This window comes from Phocoena sinus, chromosome 17 (genome assembly GCF_008692025.1).
Source record: "Phocoena sinus isolate mPhoSin1 chromosome 17, mPhoSin1.pri, whole genome shotgun sequence".
NCBI lineage: Eukaryota > Metazoa > Chordata > Mammalia > Artiodactyla > Phocoenidae > Phocoena > Phocoena sinus.
The window spans coordinates 27,400,133-27,423,091 of NC_045779.1; the positions used below are offsets into that span (position 1 = coordinate 27,400,133).

Here is a 22,959-nt window from a genome sequence, read left to right on the forward strand (position 1 = left end):
TCCCTGTATGCTTATATTATATTAATACATAATAGAGTGTTTTAAAATTAACTTAATATTTTAAACCTTTAGTACCTTTTCAGAGGCACATTCTTGGCTGTAGGATTACCACATTTTCATCTTTAACTCTTCAAATCTAAAGAGATATCATGGATAAATTCATAGCTTCTAAACTTAAAAACTGATATATTTTATATCCTCTTTAGAATGCATGATTGTCACATCAGTAATCAATGAATAACAACAAATGGTGCAGAACACTGAACATGTCATGTGCTGCTCTTTTTCCTCTCTGTGCCTAAAGTGTATTTATCAGGAAGCTCATCAGGGCTTTCTTGTGTACACACTGTCACTTTTGCTGGAGGTCACTTTATCACAGAACTACACTCAATCTGTTTAATGCAAAATAAACACATTCAAAGTAAGAATATTAATTGACACATTAATTTGTTTTAAATTAATTTTCTTAGCATATTTTATTAATTTTATATGGAAATAGTTATGAGTGTACATAAATCATAAGAAATTTTGATATGTATTTTTCTACATATCTGATTTTTTTGGATTCCACAAAATATGTGAAGAATAAAATATATATTAAAAATTAAATTACACAGAAATTTTGATAGTTCTTTCTTCTTTATTTTACTCATGCCATATACACTGCTACTGTTTATTTTCATATCTTCTAATCACTTTCTTTGATAATATGTACAAATTATTTGATGAGTTTTGGTATTTGCAGTTCCTCCAATAGAAGTACTGGAAAAAGTAAAGGAAACCATTCAAACTTGAAAGAGACACATAAGTGAAGTATGTTCATAGGCAGGGATTGGAAATACAATGGAAAAAATAGTAAAATTAATCAAAAATTAAAATCAGTTAATTATGAAAAAATTATCAAGCAAAACAGAAGAAAATGATTTGAGGGCATTGGATGTAAAAGTGTGCATTGAATCCATGATATTGTAGCACATAATTTCTAAGTGTATATTCATATGCAAAATATATGTATGCATATATGATTCATGTATTTCAATATTTTCTAATGGAAAAACATTGAGATTATATAGCATAGATTTCAAAGTAGATTTTTCCTTAATCATCATTATTTGTCTGTCTTATTGTAAATTTAGTATACTTTTTAGTATACTTTTCAATTATGAATCTTCCATAGCTTACTTCAGAATGGATATAAAAGGGCCAGTTCACAATTGCAACTTTGCTTTAAAGTCTCTATCATTAACTCCTGAGGATGTGACCAGGAAGTTCATGACCATATTTTTTGTACAGATCTTTGCTAAAGAAAAAGTTAACCCCTTCATCTCTGCTATTGAGGAAATTTCATTTCCTTCTCCATGTGTTTTATGGAATCAAAAAAGTGTATGAAAATATGTGTGCTGCTAACTTGGGAATAATATAGCCAAATCAATTCCCACAAATTTATTTTAGATCTACTTAATTAATTAGAATATCATGCATTTATTAATTGGCATCAGTAGCAGTATTTGAGAATATTTAGTATCTTTCATGTATTTTTTGGAAATACTTTATTCTAGCTCTAAAACCAGATAAAAATGTAGTTCAATTCTACCTCTAATACTAACAATGGAATGCTTGACAAATTACTTAAATCCTCTGACTTTATTTTCCTAATCTGTAAAATGAGTATAATAGAATCAATGTCATACAGCAGTAACAAGAACTAAATGGGAGGCTATGCTCAGTATATACTAGTTTCCTTGTTCTAACTTTGTTTACTCTTGGTTTTAATATGGTGATGCAACTTAAAAGATAAAAATGGCACACTGGAAATAAAATAAATGGAATATTTTGAGCACCTTACTGTCATTACATAAGTAATGGGAAAAGGCAGGGAGGATATTGATGTCTCCCTTTTTCTTCAGCAGAATTGCATTTAACATAAAGGGGAGTCATTTTATTGAATAATAAAAGCCTGACAATCACTGTGATTGGCTGACAGCCATTACTGCAGTGTAATTCTAAACAGCTTGTTTTTCAAAGTTCTTGAATAACTCTTTAAAACCCAGGCACTGCCCAAGCTAGTTGAAGGGTTCAAAATTCATTTTTAAAGTGGAGTTTCTCAGTACTGCTGTAAAATAATGCATTAAACAGTATTTTCTTATTAAGTGATTAGAATCAAATATTTTTTGACATGGGAGGAAAATTTTGGAAAATTTAGCAAACAAAGGGTTTTATGGTAGGGAAGAATTAATTCATGACTCAGAGAAGAAAAAGACCACATTTGGAGAGATCTTTTTTTTTTTTTTTTAAAGAAGCCCAATGTATTTTACAAATGAAAAACACAATATTTGATCTATACTATCCAGCTTAAAATCCTGTCATTTCTGAATGGAACTCAATAAGCCTTCCAAAATTACCAGATCCACTTTGATGCATTCATCTTTCTCAGTCAGTATTTCTAATCAGCAAATCTCACCTTAAAGTATGTATAATAAGTGGGTATAGAGTTGGCAATTCACCAAAATAAATATTTAATGATATTTTAATGGTTATTTAAAAACTCTTATTGTCCTATTCTTTTATTTAAATTGGGATTAATACTTTATTTGGTCAATGAATGCTGAACCAGAATGCTTGAGAAATATCTTTGCTGTTGAAGCTCTCTATAGTGGATGTGTACTTAATTTTCAGAATTGTCCAGGCTAGATCATGTCTGGTAGAGGCATTTTATATTAAATGTCAACATTGGAAACATTGAGATAAAGATCAGGGGCAGAAATCTGTGAACTGCAGAACTGTGTCAATTGCTCATTCTCAAACATAGCGATGCTAATTAATTCCACACAACCCAGATTCAAAGCAGCACAGGGAAACCGTCCTGATATTAGTATTGCACAAAAATGAAGAAAAATAGATGTGTTCAAGCTCCCAGAAAACTGATTCTTTAACAGGAAGCAATAGAAGAATCCTACTGCATCCAGCGATTGGCTGATGGAATCTTTGTTCAAGCGATAGGCATCCTAACCAGATGCTAGGTGGAGTAATCCTTCTCTCACCCTCACCTTCACAATCCACAGCTCAGCCACCTGGGCTCTCGCGGGCTGCGCCGCCGCCTCACTCCCGGTGCACGTCTCCCCCTCTCGACCGCCAAGTGCTCACTCTCTCCCAGGGAGCATTTACACAATGGACTCACTTGTTTCCCTGGCACCTCTCCTTTGACTTCCAGCTCAGCCCACAACTTGGGGAACAGTCTGGCAGGAGCCTCTTGCCACGGATCAGGGACCTTCCAGAGGAGCTTGGAAGCACGCGCGCACACGCAGACAAAACAAACAATGCCTGGTCCAAGAATGAATAAATTAACGACCCCCCCACCCCCGCGCATCGCTTTGAAACCTGAAGAAAGAAACCCTGGACCAGGTTGCCTAAATGAGAGATTTTGTTTTGTCTTTCAAACTGCAAACATTCCTGTCTGACGACGGCAAAAGAGATGCTGTGGGTTCTGTTGGCAATAAAGATTGCCGGTGGCTTTGCCCGTGACAACGCCCCCCGTAGCGCGCTGAGCCAGGTTCCCTGAGAACCGCGAGGGGGAAGCGCAGATCTAGGGGGAGGAAATGGCAGAGGCCAAGGCAGTTTAGGAGGGATGAGAAACTGGAAATCGGGGGGGAGGGGGGGAATGACTGAGTGCAGTAGGGCTTTAACAGTGAAACTTCGGGAGAGAAAGGGATGGGATCTCTCCCCAGGTAACTACGCTGAGATGAAAAATAGATGAATACACAAGGAAGTGGCAAGCAACAACAAGTTTGAGGTGAGCAGCAAGTTGTTCACTTCCCCCCAGGCGTTTGATCAGCATCCCCCGAGCTGCCCCAGAACACGCGCTCCCCATCGGAGGCGGCGACCGCGGCAGCAGCCTCAGCAGCAGCAGCAGCAACAGCAGCAGTACCAGCGGCAGCTGCGCGCCTCCAGCCCAGCCCCGCTCGGCTCCCCCTCTCGCCGGCGCCCTGCCTGTCTTGCGTGTGCGTGTGCGTGTGCTCAGCCACAGCGTGAGGGGCACCTGCTCGTCTGGGCTCACAGCGGAGGAAGCCTCGCCGGGAGCTGCAGCTGCTGCCGCCCCTGGTGCTGCCTCTCGCAGGCGCCGGGCTCCCCGCCGCCGCCGCCGCCGCCGCCTGGTCTGCTGGAGTTGGGCTCCGTGGGGCTTCCCCTCTCGCAGCCTCGGTCCTTCCCGGCTGCCTGCAAGTCAGCCTGGCTGCGAGTCACGTGTCAGTGCCTGAGGCAGAGACTGAGAGAAAAAAACGCGCTTCATTCCTTCTTCCACCGCCATACTGTATTTTATCCTAAATCTCATTTTTATTCCAACATTTTACTCCCTCTCGGTGAGTACCTTCTCAGTGGCATTCTTGTCCTATTCTTTTTTTTTGGTCCCCCCTTTTTTTTTTTTTCTTCTTCTTTTTTTTTCCCACTTCTTTGATTACTGTTTATATTTGGGAAAGCTGGAGGAGCATGGTTTTGAGCCTTTTCCTGAATCCAAGTTTTTCTAGCATGCAATGGTTCTGTAGACAAGGCGCTGTGTCTGGGAGTCCGCGGCGACTATGCCCGCTGGGAGCGACTCCCAAGTCCAGCAAGATATGCAACTGGTTTGAAGGAAAAAGCGATGTGAAGTATGGTGCCTATTTTTTTTTCTTTGTAAAAATAAAAAGCATGTTTCTAACTCTTTTTTTGGCATACTCTTTTGCTGATAAGATTTTTGTATAGGTGGGATTTTACGACAGTGTTTATAAGTTTGTGGTTTTGCAATACTGGTACAAACCACTGAGCAAAGACATGAATTTTCTATTTTTGTGCCCTTTTTGGAAGCCGGGGAGAACAAATTCGTTTTTTTCCCTACTGTTTTTGATACCCATTGATAACATGAAACTTTTCTTGCAGCTGGTTACTGGGATTATTTTTAAGCGAATACTTTTTTCCTCCTTTAAATTAACTATGACTTTTGCACATCTGACTTTTTTAAAAAACCGAGATAATCTTATGAAAGATATCCTGATATCTATATCTATATTATCCTTTCTTCCTCCCTCTCCCCTCCCCGTAAATCAATTTTCAAATGATGGCAGTGGAAGGTTTTTCTGGAAAAAAAAAAAAAAAAATGAAGTGCGGTTTGGTTTCCTTGTCAACGGAGGATGAAGTGAACAGCTGAGCAGCTCGCAGAGAGCAGGTACTTGGTCCCCTTGGAGGCGTTTCCCGGGTTTGCAATGGCAACACTGGTCCTGGCAAAGAAATCTGTGTGTGTGTATGTGTGTGTGTGTGTTTTGTGTGTTTGTGCGCGTGTGTGCGCGCTCGCGGCTCCGGGCAGCCCGGGGTGGGGAAAGCCGTGCAGGGAGCTAGGGGAAGCCAAAGTCAGTCCCCGGCCTCGGGCTGGTTTTTGGATGTGCGCAAAATACCGTCCCTCCCTCGGCTGCGCCCAGGTCGTCTCCGCAGCGGGCGGCGTCGTGCACCCCGGGCGTCGCCGGCCGGGGACGCGGCAGCCGGCGGGCCCTGTAAGTTCACCGAGGGCCACTTGCAGAGCAGGAGGGTCGAGGGTCGAGGATGCGCTTCGGGCCGGCCGGGGCGGCCCCTACGTGCGCGCGGGAGACTGGGGGAGAGAAGCGGCAGGGGCGGCATCTTCCGAAGGGGCTGGCTTCTAGCCACGGGGCCCGGGAGCTCGAGACCTTTCCAGATCCCTGAGGATAGCAGCGGCCCCCGCAAGCTCAACTCCCGCGCCTCCTGTTTGCATCGAGTAAACAACGCAGTAGGTCTTTCCCAGCCTGTTTTGCCGGTTCCAAAGGGTTTGGCTTTTTAGCGGTGCCGTCTTTGGATTTTTTCTTTCCCTGTTGTGTTGATTTAGTTTTAAGTGCCTGGCACCTTCCAGGGTGGGGGGAGATAGTTACTTTCTGTGATGGTCAGTTGCGTTTAATGTTGAGGACGAAACTGTTAGTTTGCATGAATGAGACTACACCCATAAGGTTGAGTGTTAAAGGGACAATGTGTTTTCCCTCTTTTTAACCACTTCATGGTGGTGACAAAGGTTTTTTTTCCCGGAGAACCGGCCACAGGACAGGACTAGGGGTTGGTGATGGTGGTAATAGATTTCGGTGTGTTGATAGCATTGCACAGTACTCAGTGCTGAATGTGTTCTATAGAGTTTATGGTATTTTATGATTGTCCTGTGACATTTCCAGTGTAATCTGGTACTACTTTTTGGAGATGTACCACAGTTGGTAATAAAAAGCCTTTTCTGTATTTAACACAGTGACAGAATCTGCTGGAAAACTTGTTGGCCAAATAAATTTTGTGTTGTCTAGAGACCATTATTTAAATGATTTGATTCTGAAGCTTTGTATAATTCGGATTCTGTTAAAATAAATATAAGGCAAGTGAAATAACTTTTACTTCTCAGATTAAGTTTTCTTGTAGGTTATAAAACTAGGCATAAAAACTAAATCCAATATACAAAAGGGCCCATAACAAACATGTTAATAACATACACTATGGATTTTCAAGCAAATATTTAAGTCTGCAAGCTCAGTTGGTGGAATGAAGTTTTATGCCTGTATTTCTTTACTCTTTGTGGTGAAAGAGGAGTGCAAGTGATCATTTATCTGCAGAAGATTAAAATTTATTGCAATATTTAGAAAGCTATATATTTCTAAATTCACAATGTACTCTCTCATTTCAGAGGTCTTCGGAAGTAGCAGTGTGAGTTACTTTTGTACCCAGGGTAGCTTTTCTCTGTTTAGAAAGTCCTGTTACATGTATACACCAGACTTGATATCCTGAAGGGCATAGTTCAAAGATTTGACACAAATATTATGTAACGCAGCTGTAAATTTTGATTTTATTGCTGTGGTGAGCACTCTACTAAAATGCAGTCTTTCGTATGATTTAAACGGCCAGCAAAAACATTTAAAAAGCCCCTTGTGATGTTCTGTGTTTTTTAAATCATTTTTATCATAATAATTTTGTAAGTAGATATGCTCATTTATTTAAAAATGCAAGACAATGCATGTGAATAATATTTCTTTGTAGGGTGTATGCACTGTAAGTCATTTAGTTCTTTTAGAAGAGAGAAGACAGTGAGTGAGAAAGAAAATCTTGAGTAATAATACCAGAATTTTCATTAAGAGGAGCACTTGCTTCCCTAAGATGGAGGTAATTGTGTCTTAAGATTGGTGTCTTAAGAATGTAGACGGTACTGTGTGATGTTTCCAAATGAGATTAAAACCATAATGGGGTGGAAGAAGATGTTCATAGGATTTCAAGTGGGAATAGATATTTAGTTGTGCAAGTATTCTGTAAATAAAGATCATGTTAAGAACCTTTAGTCATAGTAGGTTTTCATGGAATATTGATTGTCCATTATATTACATACTTATGTTAAATTTCTATTACATTGAAAATTTGAAATTTCCTCCTCCATGAATTATATTGGAAATTCCACAACTCTTTAAAAAACTGGTCACCTGGTCTGTGAGTGTTTTGGTTTAAATCTTTGAATGTGGTATCCTAGAATTAGCACCGCCTACTGTTTTCTCATGGAAAAATAATATTGTTCTTAAATTCAGTAAGCAACCCACCCTGATTCTGATGAACTTAATCATGCAAACTACTTTTTACTGCTTACTGAGAGGAAATAAAAAATGTTTCGCTGGGAGAGAGGGTTTGGGATGAAGGTAGAGGATGAGGGAAAGAAGACACATAAGATTAAATTGGCTTCTGGACCACTAACTGACCTTAAGTATTTTATTATCTGAATGCAACAAAGAAATAGTCACAAATTTTAAACAACCTGCTGAATTTGCTAGAACTTTTCTAGGGGATGCCAAAATTTGGACATTTTGAAAAATCCTGTATTACTGAATTAACTTTACATTTTTTGTCCCAGTCTTGAACATTGTAGAGAAAAAAAAACCCTACCTGGGGTTCTGTCTTGAGTGTGTGGTCTGTCCAAGAATTTTTAAATGGAGAAATTTTAATCATTAAAAGTAAACATTTAATTATTTCTTATTTTTATCCTTACATGATTATAAGCAAGCAAGTAGCACACTGATTTTTTTCTTAGTGTGCATCAAGCAGCCACACTGTGGCGGTGTTAGATATAAGGGGGAAAAGTTTCAAACACATATTTTATAAAGGCACTCAATTACAAAAGATATGTTGCCTTTTTAAAAAAAAGATAGTTTATTTTCTCTAATTTTTATGAAAGGCTAGTGGTTAAAAGAGCTACCAAATTTGTGCAAAACAATGATGCTATCAGAATGTGAAAATAATGGAATAGAAAAAGAATGCACATACATTTGATATACAAAAGAATTATATTTTCCTATTTAGAAAAATCGCATGCTATATGAATAATTGTTTCTTAACTAAAACAGTCATTTTTTTAAAGCAGCTAGCAAGAAGTGTGTGGAAAAGCTCCTCTATCTGTTACATTCTTGAAAGCATTTGACTAAAGCAAATGCTTTGCTTACTGTTTACAGATATTGTAAGCACTAATTATACAGTGCATCAAATCAAATAAAACTCTACACTGGAAGTAGAAGAGAAGTGAAGTGGGTATTTAGAATTGTTTATATGCTAAAAAGGAAATTGAAAATATTTTACTTACAATTTAATTAATTTATTCTCCTCTCTGACTTTTCAAAATTTTATTTTTAAATGATGATTAGCTGTGACTTTAAAAAATACAGCTATTTTCTTCACTTCTTTTATCACATTGCCATTAAGAAAATTTTATTTTGTGTATGAAAAACTGAGGTAATGTTGAAAATGTATTCTTCAAGTTGTTTATGGAGCTCCGAAAGAAATTAAAAATTAATTTAAAAAATTCCTTACTGGTCTGAAGTTGCTGTTATTATTTTCTAATTGTTTCATTATTATTATCATTTGCTACTTCTAGTGACATGCATAAATACCTTTAAAATCCTATTTTCATAATTCGGTGTGACGTTTTAATAAACTTCGGTAATTGACAGTGGCAACAAACTTTCACATTAGTGACAATGAGGGCAATTACTTTTACTACATCATGACTTTGAGAACAATAATTATTAAATAAAATTTAAGTAATAGTTTGATTTCTGAATGTACCAGAAACTAATTACATATTTAGGAAGTCTTACATAAATGTCTGTCATCACTCTTCTTTTTATTATTAAGTTTTGACATGTAGAATACATATATATAACCCAGCTATTGCCAACTTTTAGTAGTTCTGCTTTTTCCTGTAGCTTTTTAGATTTTCAAGAAAATATTGGGGATTTTTTTTGTTGTTTTGTTAGACTCTTGTTAAATAACAAACTTACATTGTGGAAAATTGATTTTGTGCTTTTCTAATTCTCCCATAAAATTAAAGGTTTTTAATTTATGTATGATGCAGTTATTATGGGACTGCATTCTGGAAAATATAGAGGTGTTGATTTCCTTTTTCTTTCCATTCCTAGGCATAGAGAGGGCAGTGGGAGAACTTCAGTTAGTGTTTAGGATAAATGTCTTCTGGACTGTCCTTGGAGACTCCGCAGCTGGGGTCAGGACTGCAAGATTTATTTCTTGGGCTGTGTATAAATCTAAATGGAGAGGAGAATTTTAGCGGAGATCATAGGAACGTTATCCTGCTTTTCTGAAAGATGCAATGGAATGTCTCAATATACACCTTCATATTAAAGAAAAACTAGAGATTTTACTTGCATCAATATGTTTCATAAAATTACATATGACTCATCCATCTATCTATATATATTTTTCTTGCTTGGAATAATGTAGTTGAATATTTTGTTTAAACATCAGCGGTGGAAATTAATTGCATTTGTACCTAATCCATGTATTTAGAGAAAATATTTATACACATTTTGGTAGCCATATGCTAAATTATAACTGGAGCAACATATTTTTGAGTCAGTTTGGAAATTGTTAACAGGCTGGAGTAGGGAAAGGCTACTTTTTCATTAAATCAAGAAGAAAGGGAAAGAAAAATAAGACTACATTTATTGATGTGTCAGATACATGCACTTCGATGTGTCCTTCCCCTCCATGACTGATACCATCATTTTTATATTTTTGGGGAAACTGAAACTTGGAGAGATATGTAATTTGCTCAAGGCTCCATAGGTAGTAGAGGGACAAATGATAGGAATGTCTGAATTGACACCATGTGTCTCTCCCTCTGTACAGGGATGCTCCATTTGTAGAGATGAAATGTTGTTTGTTTCCTTTTACCTAGCATAAAACAACTGCTATATATGTATTCTTGGTACATTATTTAAAATGACTGTATTTTGGTAAGTTTTACTACTGAGTGCTGCGGCCAGAAATAACAGAAAATGGCACCATTTACACAGAGACTCTTTACTGGTGCTGAAAGGGCCTTCAAGTGACCATGCCATCACACAGCTCTCCAGGACCATAGGATTTTCTGAACAGACCCAATACGTGGACATTTGTAAGAAGCCACTCATGCTCTGTGGTCAGGACAGAATAGATGGTTCTGTGTCTATGGTGGCTTTGATGAGGTTGTGGGAAAAGCACTGCACAAATATTTAGTACAAAATGCAGTCTCTACTCTTGAAGTTTTTGCAGTGTGACGTGGAAAGTTATTCTTTTGTAAAGGAAAACTGAACAGCCAATTCTTTCATAACACAGTAAATCTATAAATATGGGTGTCTCTTCTGTCTACCAACATCTCACTATCAATATCATCTCCACCTCAGAATTTCACTGTTACACATATTTGTATGTGACATTTTTCAAGCTCATTTTATCTGTTTGTTAAAAACATAAAACACATATAACTGCAAGATGTTATTTTAGGATGCTGTTCTTAATTGCCTCTTCAGATGTGTGAAAAAGGATTTTATTATTAAAGAGTTTCCTTGGAACTTGAAAATAATATTTTTCAGTAAAGAATGGGAAATATAAACTATAGTAGAGGCAGTGTGAATGAACGTGATGCAATGGATTTCAAAGATGATGGTCAATCTGCAAGTCCATAAAATCAGTGAATTTGGAGGCCAAGGTGGAGGGACTATCAAATGCTGCTTTTGAGTTTGGGAATCTGGATATCTTGAAAACCAGGAGTATAAAACAAAACAGGAGAAAATAAAAATATCTAGAAGAGGGCCTGGTTTGGTTGGGGGTGGGAGAATGGTTCAGTTTTGGACATATCACTAACATGAAGTTCTAATATTAACCTGGATAAAATGTCCAATATGCAATTGAAATTCAGATCTAGAGCTGGAAACACACTGAAAACTAGAGAAAGATGTTACAAAATTACCTACATTAAAACTTTAGGAGGCAGACATTTGGGAAACACCTGCATTTTTCTGAGTGGATGTAAAGGGATCTGGTTAAAGGCAGAGAAAGAGAAAAAGGAGGATAGCCACTGAAGCTTAGGAGGAGTGTGTGTGTGTGTGTGTGTGTGTGTGTGTGTGTGTGTGTGTGTGTATAGAGAGACGAGTGTTGTTCAGCAAGGCTGATGTTGTATAGGCTTGAAGGAAGGTGAGACCTGAGAAAAAGGTCCTTGAATCTGTGATTAAAATCTATTAATTTTAAGAAGAAACTAAATGAATGAGACATATTAGACTTAAATAAGTGAAAAAACATTCCATGATTCTGGATATGGTGTGACAGCATCATAAAGAGATCAGTTCTCAAGATTGTATGTGTCACATTCTTGTGTGTGTGTGTGTGTGTGTGTGTGTGTGTGTGTGTGTACATGCATTTGAGCATGTAACATGACTAAATAGGAAGGCCAGTAAGAAGATTTTCTGGAACTAGGTAAATTGATTTTAAATTAAATATAGAAGAAATAGAAAAAGCAAGAATAGCTAGGGTAACTCAGAAAAAGAAGGGCAAAGGGGGCTATCAGATATTAAAATATACTGTACATATTTTAAAAATAGATTTACTAACTCTGTCTCCTTACTTCCAAGCAATGTTTCTTCAGCAGCAATGAGCACATCTAGTGCACAAATTATGGTTTCTAAATACCATTTCCCACTCAAGGGGACCAAACTTTCTGGAGAATTTGCTGATTTTAAGTCCGGGCAGAAAAAGTATAAGATGAGCCTGGGATCTCTCATTGTGCCAGGAAGTAAGGAAATGACCCCAGACAAATAAGGTTGTATAAACCTTATTTGTAAACTGTAACTGTAAATAGGAACTAGCTTGAAGAGCCTCCCAGTTGCCAAATTCAGATAAATTTGAATATCAGTCGTTGTTGGTTCCCAATGTCAGGTGAAATTAGAAACTGGCCCCTGTACAGGGAGGGCAAAGAGAGACTGTAGAAAGAGGCAGACTACTCCAACTTGGTAAGTGGCAGTTTTAATAATCAGGACAACTTATGTACAAGGCTTTTCTTAGGTGGCTGCAAGGCAAATCGATTTCTACATCCACGCACCAGGATCTTAAAAGTTTATTCAGATTTCCCCCACTCTCTGAAAGTGGAACGTTGCCGTGAAACCTTTTATAAGCCGAACTGGTGTAAAGAGAAGAAGCAATTACCCTAGGACACATCTTGCTAATAGATGCACAAAATAAATCAGGATAAAGCACAGATGCTCCAAACACAATTAAAGGTACAGGGGCTTGCTGCTGAGATGCTGAGTGTAATTCCTGCAATGGGAACTTGGCGGTGCCACTCTCAATGCTCTGGTGTGTGCTGTCTCTATGAGGCTCGATGCAAAATAATGAATGCTATTTTCGCTTCTTGATTTTATTCATAAAACGAAAATCCTCTTTGGATTTCTTTCAGTTAGTGAAAATGGGTACTAATGCAGGTCTTTAGTAATTGTGAAGTGGGGGAATCCCTGTATAGAAGCCTTGATGGGGTTCAGTCACGTAACCAGTCCAGATGTTCTTAACCACACATTGCTTTCTCAAGACTGAGTCCTGGAAGTGCCTAAATATACATTCCAAGTGTTAGTGGAAGAGGGTCTGGAGACCCCTCCTCCCGTGGGCCTCGGTTGTTGGTAAGGACGCAAAGAAGAATTTGAGGTCTTAACTGTTGCAAGAGAGTTTATTGAAAATACAGAGAGAACAGAGAGAACACTTCAAGAGAGAGGCGGGCCAGGCCAAGGAAGGCAGTGGCCCGGGAGGGCTGGGGTATAGAGTTTTTAAGGCAAGGTTGTTGATTGACAGTTTTGATTGACAGCTGCAGGTTATATAACAAGAGGCTCTGCTGCGCATGTCCTTCCCATAATTCAGTCTGTTATAATCAGATGTATGTATTCGTAGAATATTTATGAACATTTAATGAACCTAATGGCCGCCAAAGTTTATCTATGGACATGATAGCGTGAGGTGTGTACATGGGCCAGAGTGCGGAAGGTCCCTCCAGTCGGCCAGTGGGGGATCTTTCTGGTCCCCTGACTGTTTTGGAGTACTGATGGGGGCATGTTTGGGGCCGGGTTGGCAGATTGTTTGGCAGGATTAGGCAGCTATGGGGCGCACCACTTCTTGTTGCTCAGGGCTAGCTTCCTGCCTAACACAAGGACAGGGGAGGGGGTAGGAAGCCTCTGATTGTTCGGATCCTACTCTAGGGTCAACCAGTGGTCACATCCTCTCAGTGACCTCCTCCAACAAGAGTGACTGTAACAGACTGTAAAACACTGAATAAAGCCCATGAGTCCATCCTGATACTCTAAATTTAAAAAAATATTAATAAATCGATTCTGAAAATAATATAAATTGAAATAAATGGTTGGCTTGCTTATTAGGAGGAACTCTTGTTTAGTTGATGAAGGACAGCTCTTCTTTACAAAATATGTAAGTGTAAGAAATGCTAGAATTAGCTGTTTGTAATTCACATTGAAATAAATGATTCAAGCAAGAATCATCCACAGGTGCTAAAACCATTAGTTACAAATATTTTGGGGAATAACGTGTTCTCCTTGTGCTCAAGGATTACTTTTTTTTTTTTTTCACTTCTGTGGCCTCTCCCGTTGTGGAGCACAGGCTCCAGACGTGCATGCTGAGCGGCCATGGCTCACGGACCCAGCTGCTCCGTGGCATGTGGGATCTTCCCGGACCGGGACATGAACCCGTGTCCCCTGAATCGGCAGGCGGACTCTCAACCACTGCACCACCAGGGAAGCCCAAGGATTACTTCTTAATTGCATCTGGCATTTACCTTAAAGAGCTGAGTGATCAAACCTGGTGTCACTAATAGCCTGAGGTCATGAGCCTCTTGATGGATGCAGTATGAAGTCTTCAGTGCCATTTGTGAAATATTGTTGCCAGAACGTTTTAAGCTGAATCTAAAACCTATTTAGGCTTAACTTCCAATTTACAGAAAAATACAGGGAAAGTGGAAGCTGTTAAACTGAACCATGAGGAAATAATCATACAAATTCACAGGGTTTAGTATTTTTCATGAAGATACCAGACATGTGGCCTAGTCTCTTCAAAAGGCATTATCACTGTGGGGAGACTTTTCTAGATTAAAAGAGACTAAAGACAACCAAATGCAGAGTTTGGAGCTTTATTTGATCTTAGTTTTTTTAAAAAGGCTATAAAAAAGATCAAATTTTGGTAGAATTGGGAAAATTTGCACATGGGCTAGGTTATAAGTGATATTAGGAGATGCATGCTGAATTAGTTAGGGATAAATGCCATGATGTTTGCAACCTAATTTCATATAAGTCATGGTAAAGTGTGTGTCTGTAAATCAAATCATTTGTTAATAATTTTTGAATCCAGGGAGTGATTATTCAGATTTTATTGTATTATTCTTTCAAATTATCTGTTTGTTTGAATATTTTCAGTAAAAGTGTTGAAAAGTCTGTTAGTTGTCATTGAGAAAAAATGTGCATATTAGAGTTAAATACAAGCAGAAATCCAGTTGTCCATGTTTAAGGTCACATGGGCTCTTTGAAGATATGAAGACAAGAAGTAAGTTCAGTTAAGTGTTAATTGTAGAAATGAAACATTATTCAAGGGAGTAATATTATTGGAGGAGAGATGTATTTTTAAGCCATAATAAAGGATCTATGGATGTGTATTTATTTTTTTCAGGATGGAACCCCCTTAGCAAGAAGAGATAGAGGTATTGGGGGAGGAAAGTAATTTTCAGGAGCAAGTTTCAGAATGTTCTAAGAAGGTTGGTATGATCAGTAGTAGCACAAGAAGAGGCTGGTCACATCTTAGAAGAGGAAGGGAATTGTATCAGTTTGTTAGTTAACTAAATTCATTATTTATTCAGCCCTGTACTGGAGGATGGGGACTCAGTGGTCAATAAGATTAGTTAAGGACCCTGCCTGCAGGGAGTTTGCCATCTAATGATTAGTTTTCTCAGGTAAACTCAAGGTGGTAGGTTGAGATTAACTAGCATAGGGATAGAAATTTAGCAGAGAATATGCAAGAGGTCTATACAAAGAGTCTACAGCCATAAGGAGGAAGTTGGCAAAATTAACCATTTGTTTTCACTAGCTGACACAATTGCATCACTCTCTCTAGCAACACAACATGTAATTTGAATGAGTCAACAAACAATTGATTTTTCCTTGATTAGGAGATTAGCAAGGCACGCATAACGTAAAGCAAAGAGCTGGGCTTTCTAGGTGTAGTAGGTATTTTATTGCAGACTGACCATAAATCTGGGCTGGGGAAGGAGGCAAGGGCAGCTACAGAAGATGAATCGACTAAGAACAGAGCAGATTTGGGAGCCTGAAGGTCAAAATGAAAAGTAATAGTAGGTTCACTGTTTTTAATAGGATAAGAGAGGTGTAAGGATGGATGGTTTTGATCAGAGGAGAATATTGTATTTTGAGATTTTGAAAGTGGAGCACAGTCAAATGATGACACAGTTCAGAGTTTGGGAAGGCATGCAGCTAACTGAGGCAGTTGCTGCTGATGTTGAGAAGTTGAGAGTGTTGTGAGGAGAAGCCGAGTGCTGAAGGGGTCACTTTTAACACCTTTTAAAAATTCATAAGAGGATGACAGGGAAAAAAGTGAAAAGGAAAACTTTGAAACGTGCTAAAAGTGTCAATGACATTCTTGGAAGTTTATGATCAACTGATGCCATAAAGGAATTTTTTTTCTTTTGTGACTGATGGGATTTTAGTCCTTTCTTTTGGAACATTATAAGAGCTGTAGATATATATATATATATATATATATATATATATATATATACACACATATATAGTATGCATATATAGTATGCATATATAGTATATATATGTATATATATACATATATATGTATATATAGTATGTGTATGTCTATCTTGTTTGTGTTTGATTAGAATTATTAGGTAATACAGAAATAAATTCTGCAATGATACTGCAACCCAAAGTTGAGTGTTATAAGAACATAACTGATCAAAACCAAAAATATAGAATACTGCAGTTCAGTACTTTCTAAATAGAGCAATAAATGACTCATATTTAAAAGAACATTATAGAGTATCTGTTATATATTTTGGAGTTCAGTTCAAACTCCTTTTTTAAATCAGACGTCCAGTTGGCAGGTAGATAGACAGTAGCACTTGCTACTGCCAGTTCTGTTGCTGCACTGCTACTGCTTCATTCCATTTATAGATCATCCCTCCTGGATCAGACTGATTGCTAAGTGCTTAGTCATGTTGTGCCTCATCTTTGTAACACCCTGAAGGAATTTATTATTACCCTAGATGGTAATATCAGGAGGAAATTGAGGATCAAACAAGTGACTTGTCAAATGTCCCACTGCTGTCAAATGGCTGAGTAAAGACTTGAACCCAAGACTTTTTGGCTTCACAACTTGAGTTACACCACTGTGCCTTATTTAAAAGGTGAAGAAAAAGGGATACTTTGATGTGTACATCAATAGGTCAGTGACATTTGTGTAACAAAATAGACATACTCACAACAGCTCCCTACGTACAGAAGATTTAAAAACACACAATGCTTTCAGTTGGAACTGTGCTGCTATATATGTTCCAGTTCTGTTTTCTCAGAGTCTTCCGTAGTGTTTCTGCTCTGGGCATAATTGGTGAGATTTTGAACACTTGTTCGTTCATTCAGCCAATATTTGTTGGGAATCTACCAAATCTAAGTCACTGTGTTTTAGGAGATTTAAAGTTTAGAAACAAGACCAGGCACTGGGCCTACCCTCATGAACTGACCATCTACTTGGGGAAGGAAATGGTACATGTGAAAAGTGGCAATGCATGAAGTTATCAGAATTAAACAAAGTAACAGTGATTACTTATGGTTATTTAGGTCATTAAGACCCTTGAAAATTTTGGAATGCAATGCTTCTCCCTCTTCTCCAATGACTTCGCAAGGTCCTAAGGTTGGGAGATTTGACAGTACTCTCTTGACATTGTTATCCAAAGTCAGGAACATATGGGAGCATACAGGGGAAATGTGTAGCAGGAAAAGTGTTATAAAAGGGCCAAGGAAGAGGACAAAAGCAACACAAGATTTAGAGAGGGCTATCTGGAAAGAAAATTGGGAGGTGACAGGAATGATAGATTTGTGAGGCAAAAAAGAGGCCAGCAAAAAATTAATATGTGTGACTTTGTATTCATGCACATTTTATGCCCTAAAATAGAGTCCAGTGTTTGGCAAAATGAATTTTATTTTGGAATATGTTGAGATTATTTAATATTTCAAATAAAAATATCTTATCGGAAACAAATATTATAAAAACTATAAAATGAGTTCAGAAATATCTATGCTTTTTGCTCTTCCAGATAGACAATATAGTTTTAGTAATAATTTAGATTACTGAACCAATAAAATATGAGAACATTTTGTTGTATTTAATTTCTGAACCCATACCATCATGTTTGCAGTCTTTTTATTTCAGAATTACTAGATCTTCCTTTCCTGTTCCAGACCTCTCTCCTGACATTGTTGCAGTTCTAGAAAGGAAAAATGAAGAAGAAAAAAAAAAGGGTAGGAGAGGGAGGAGGGGAGATAGAGAAAGAATGCATATAAACTTTCATTATAACTCTGTGTGTTATTACTGCCTACAGGTTGTACCTCTATATTTTTACGTATCCCTGATCAATATCAATTTTTACTTAAATCAAGTTACTCTGCTTTGTCTTCATCTATTATTTACTTTACAAAAATGTCATCTCACCATACTGTGCTCCCCAAAGTACCACTGTGACATTTTGCTTTTTTATAATATTTGGTGAATTCTTAAATGTATCTTTTTTGTGTATACCATATGTTCAACTACTGTCACAAATTTCTTCACAAAGAAAGATTATGTGAGTATTTCCAAAATCATTTCCAAAAATAATTTACTCTTAAAACATAATTTTAGTAAGCAAAAAGAGTATTCACTATTATTAGGTTTAAAAAATAATATATAATTGCTATTTAAATTCTTACTATGGACTAGGCAAAAAAAAACATGCCTAGGTCTCTGAGGTTCCTTATTTCTGTTCCTATTTTATAGATAATAGACTGGGGAATGGAAAATCAATGAGATTAAGTTACTTGCCCAAGGTGACAGAGCTAGTAAGTAGCAGAGCCAAAACTTCAGCCCAGGTCAGTCTGATGAGAGGCTCTGAATTCTAACCCACTAGGTTACTGTCATCTCATAATATATGCTGTGTTACCTAGGATTTTATTATTTACAAATATGACCCTTTGTCTTAGTCTGTTAGGGTTGCTATAATTATACCATAGACCAGGTGACTTACAAAGAACAGAAACTTTTTCTCACAGTGCTACAGGCTGGGAAGTCCAAGATCAAGATACTGGCAGATTCAGTGTCTAATGAGTCTTTCTGGTTCATAGACAGCTGTTTTCATGTTTCATCCTCACTTGACAGAAGAGGTGAGGGAGGAGCTCTCTGGGGTCCCTTTTATATTGGCACTGATATCATTTATAAAGTCTCCACCCTGTGACATAATCACTTCCCAAAGGCCTCACATCCTAATTCTCTCATATTGGGGGTTAGGGTTTCAACATACGAATTTTGAGGGGATATAAACATTCAGCCCATAACAGTCTTTCATCTGTTGTTGATTTTTTTTTTGGCTGGCAAAACGTGTGTTGACCCCTTAGCATGTCTTCAAAGCCATTGACCTCAGATAATGTTCTCAATATACAGTTATTGAACAGTTGCTACCTTGGTTCAAGCCAGCTAAAGTAACAGCAGTTTATAAGTTTTAATCTCATCTCTCCCTTATAGCTCTTGTGTCTAGTGTCTCAGGGTAATATAAACAGTTCAGGATGAGGAAGGCCATATGGCTGGAAACCAACTGTATGAAGCCCTTTCCTGTTCAGGACTTAAGGACTGATCTGTTTAAGTTTGAATTGAAGAGGATTCCAAAAATATTATAACCTGAAAATATTGCACAATCCCCCTCCAACACATATGCAGGGTGTTTGGAAGAGAAACCCCTGCCGCTCTTTTACCTGGATGTTTTATCTTTTCAATATGCCTTGATTCCACTACAGCACATTATTTGAAGGAACAAGTAACCTAAATTTAATGTGTCTTTGGTAGGGGATGTGGGGACTAGAAATAGCAGAGCTTTTCTAAAACACTAAGTTAGCAATAAAAAGAACAAAGAGAAATCCATAATTTCAAGGCATTTTTCTTTGTGCATATGCCTTAAAAAGTGTGGCCTGAGAAGGAGAAAAATAGCAAATTACAAGTTTTAATCAATCCAGCAAATAAATGATGAGTATTATGTTAGTTTGCTAGGGCTGCCATAACAAGATACTTCAGACTGGGGGCTTAAACAACAGAAATTTATTTTCTCACAATTCCAGAAGCTAGAAGTCCAAGATCAAGGCGTCAGCAGGTTTGGTTGTTTTGGGACCTCTGTCCTTGACATGCAGCCTTCTCGCTGTGTCCTCACATGACTTTTTCTCTATATGCTCACATCCTTGGTGTCTCGATCTCCAGTAATACTTGGTTAGATCTGACCCATATGATCTCATACTACCTTAATTACCTCTCAAAGGCCCCATCTTTATATACGGTCACATGCCCAGGTACTGGGGGTTAGAACCTTAACATGCAGATTTTAGGGACATGTGATTCAGTGCTTAACAAGTTTCAAGTATTCTAAGCACTGTGGGAAATACTAGGAAACTAGATCACAGTTCTGGATTTCAAGGAGTTTGCATCCATGACATTAGTGTGTGGATGATCTGGAGGTAATTCCAGCCTTTCTCATGGTACCTAAAATTAGGAGACCTCATTTGAGTAGCTGGGGAAGTGTTTTTTACTCAGTCACTCAAAAACTACTCATTTTTGTGCTTCCCTGGTGGCGCAGTGGTTGAGAGTCCGCCTGCCGATGCAAGGGACACGGGTTCATGCCCTGGTCCGGGAAGATCCCACATGCCGCGGAGCGGCTGGGCCCATGACACATGGTTGCTGGGCCTGTGCGTCCAGAGCCTGTGATCCGGAACAGGAGAGGCCACAACAGTGAGAGGCCCGCGTACCGCAAAAAAAAAAAGACAAAAACAAACAAAACAAACAAAAAAAAGCTACTCATTTTAAGGGGCACTTTTCTTATTAGAAAATTTAATTATTTCATCAAGACTATCTACATGCGACACTGGAAAAACAGTTCAGTGGGAGCATATGATTAAGGGTTGAATCAATGTTATAAACATTCAAATTAGAGGACAATATGAATTTAGGTTTTTAAGTGAGTAGTTGAAGTTATCATTTGATAGAATAACTGACTGATGCATTAGGAATAGGGAGCACAAGTTTGGAATTGTCTCTGTGGAGGTGATATGTAATAGTTGAAATGCAAATGCATGAATCTGAGAATAAGGAATAGTAGGCAGGGAAGAGCTTCTTGTACAGTATTTATGTCCAATGTTAGTGGGTGGAAGCAAGGCAAACCAGTGAGGAAGTTGGAAAGATTGTGTAATTCTGTGGAAGCTGAGGGAGAAATTATTAAGGAAAATAGGTCTATCAAAAATAGAGTCTATCAAAGTAGAGTTAACAATTTGCTGTTTAAAAAGGTTATTAATACATTTAATGTGTTAAAGTATTATTAGGAGCCAAGATTTTAGCTGCAAAATCCTGTTAGCAACTGTCAAGTATAGATCAAATTCACCATTTTTCAGTCAACAATTTGAGTTTCCCTTATGTATGGTGGCAAACATATCCCATGACTCTGTCTAAGGAACACTGAAGTTGATTGGCTACACAAAGTTCTTTTCTGTAAAGTATTAAATTGTGAAATCAGTAATGAGAGTATTTGCATTAGAAAGTTGTCATTACTACAGGAACCAAAATCTTTTAAAGTTAGTATTATTATTTTTACAAAATAGTAGTTTAAAAATAGTCAGAATTTTCTATCTTTATATCTAAGTAAATCAGAATATACTAACAAATTTAGAAAAGTTATCATGAGTTATTATTTTCTCCTCAAAATGTAATTAGTACATCAGTCAACCTTTTCAGACTTACTCTCTGAGCTGAAAGAGCTTAACTGTGCCTGGTAAATTTTTTAACTACTCAGTTCTTTGCACTGTTGTACTTGTGATGGTTCTTAATACCTTCAGGAGGAGCATGGGCTTTCCAGAAGGAGGGTTCTCAGCTCCTCAGGAAGGGAGAACCTTGGAAGGGCCTTACAAGTGCAGGCACAAGGACCTGTGTGTAATTCCTGCCCTGGCCTTTGTGCTCAATTGCACTTTCTTTGAGCCTCAGTTTCCTCATCTGTAGAAAGTGGCATTAAATTCCTTTACCCTGGGCTTCCCTGGTGGCGCAGTGGTTGAGAGTCCGCTGCCGATGCAGGGGACACGGGTTCGTGCCCCGGTCCAGGAAGATCCCACGTGCTGCGGAAAGGCTGGGCCCGTGAGCCATGGCCACTGAGCCTGCGCGTCCGGAGCCTGTGCTCCGCAACGGGAGAGGCCACAGCAGTGAGAGGCCCGTGTACCGCCAAAAAAAAAAAAAAAAAAAAAAAAAAAATTCCTTTACCCTGTCTGATTATTGGGATGATGGACAAAAATGAGCACTTAAATAGTGTTATTCAAATCTATTATTTATTTAAATGTGTAATTTCAAAAAAAAAATAAGGAAGTTTTAAATCAGGGCTCACAAACAAGGCTGAAATTGCTCTTTTTTGACATAAAAGCATTCTCAAACATGGCTACCTGAGAGTAGCAGCCCTGTCTAAATATGAAGTCTTTTGTTTCTAACATTTTGTATCTAGCAATCTGGGCGGAAAGAGATAAATAAGAAAGAAGGAGATGGAAGAGCGTATCGGCTACATGAAGTTACCATCCCTTTGGGAGTTATGCAAAGCTCTGCTTTAATATTTATTTATTTATATATTTATGGCTGCATCGGGTGCAGGGTCTTTCGTTGCTCTGTGAAGGCTCTTCGTTGGGGCGCGCAGGCTTCTCTCTAGTTGTGGAGCGCGGGTCCCAGAGTCCGTGGGCTCTCTAGTTGTGGCGTGCAGGCTTAATTGCCCCACGGTATTTGGGATCTTAGTTCCCGCTGGACCACCAGGGGAGTCCCATGCTCTGCTTTAATTCTGAATTAGAGAAGCTTGTTGCATAAACACACACACACACAATAATAGTAATAAATAAAAACATTAAAAACGAGTTAACTAACAAATATTGCAAATATAGTCCCTCCCCTCAAAAAACTCTTCATGTCAGATATTACAAGGAGACTATTTTTTCAGGAGGTATTGTCTTTTGGAAATTTGCTGACATCCAACAGATTCACATGCAGTTTTCAAAACACCACTGTTTACTGAACAAAATACACTGCTGGCTCTTTGTGGGTATCCTTTCACTGGACACTTTGTGGCCCCAGTTATACTCCATGGAAGCTTTTTGGTTTAAGTCTGGTATATTGTGAAAAGCACACCTTTCGAATCAGACAGATCTGGACTCAGATACCGATTGGCTTTGCATCCTAATCTCTGAAATCTTTCTTTTGTCATCTGGAAAATGGGGATGATAATATCTAACTCTAATGGCTGCTGTGAGCATCACCTTTCATAAACTGAAC

At 38.1% G+C, this 22,959-nt stretch overlaps 1 protein-coding gene across 11 annotated transcripts in view; it reads left to right on the forward strand.

Annotated features, from left to right (window-relative positions):
• Window positions 1-2,299: 2,299 nt before the first annotated feature.
• The window catches only part of RALYL (RALY RNA binding protein like), a 900,595-nt gene continuing 879,935 nt past the window's right edge, over window positions 2,300-22,959 (forward strand). For 4 of the 11 annotated variants that reach the window (XM_032610289.1, XM_032610290.1, XM_032610294.1 and 1 more), the window contains exons 1-2: window positions 2,300-4,355; window positions 5,094-5,194. The gene's annotated coding sequence lies outside the window, so the exon portion shown is untranslated. Of the gene's footprint in view, window positions 5,195-22,959 lie in introns of all 11 variants that reach the window. The other 7 variants (XM_032610291.1, XM_032610293.1, XM_032610298.1 and 4 more) reach the window with 2 other exon arrangements.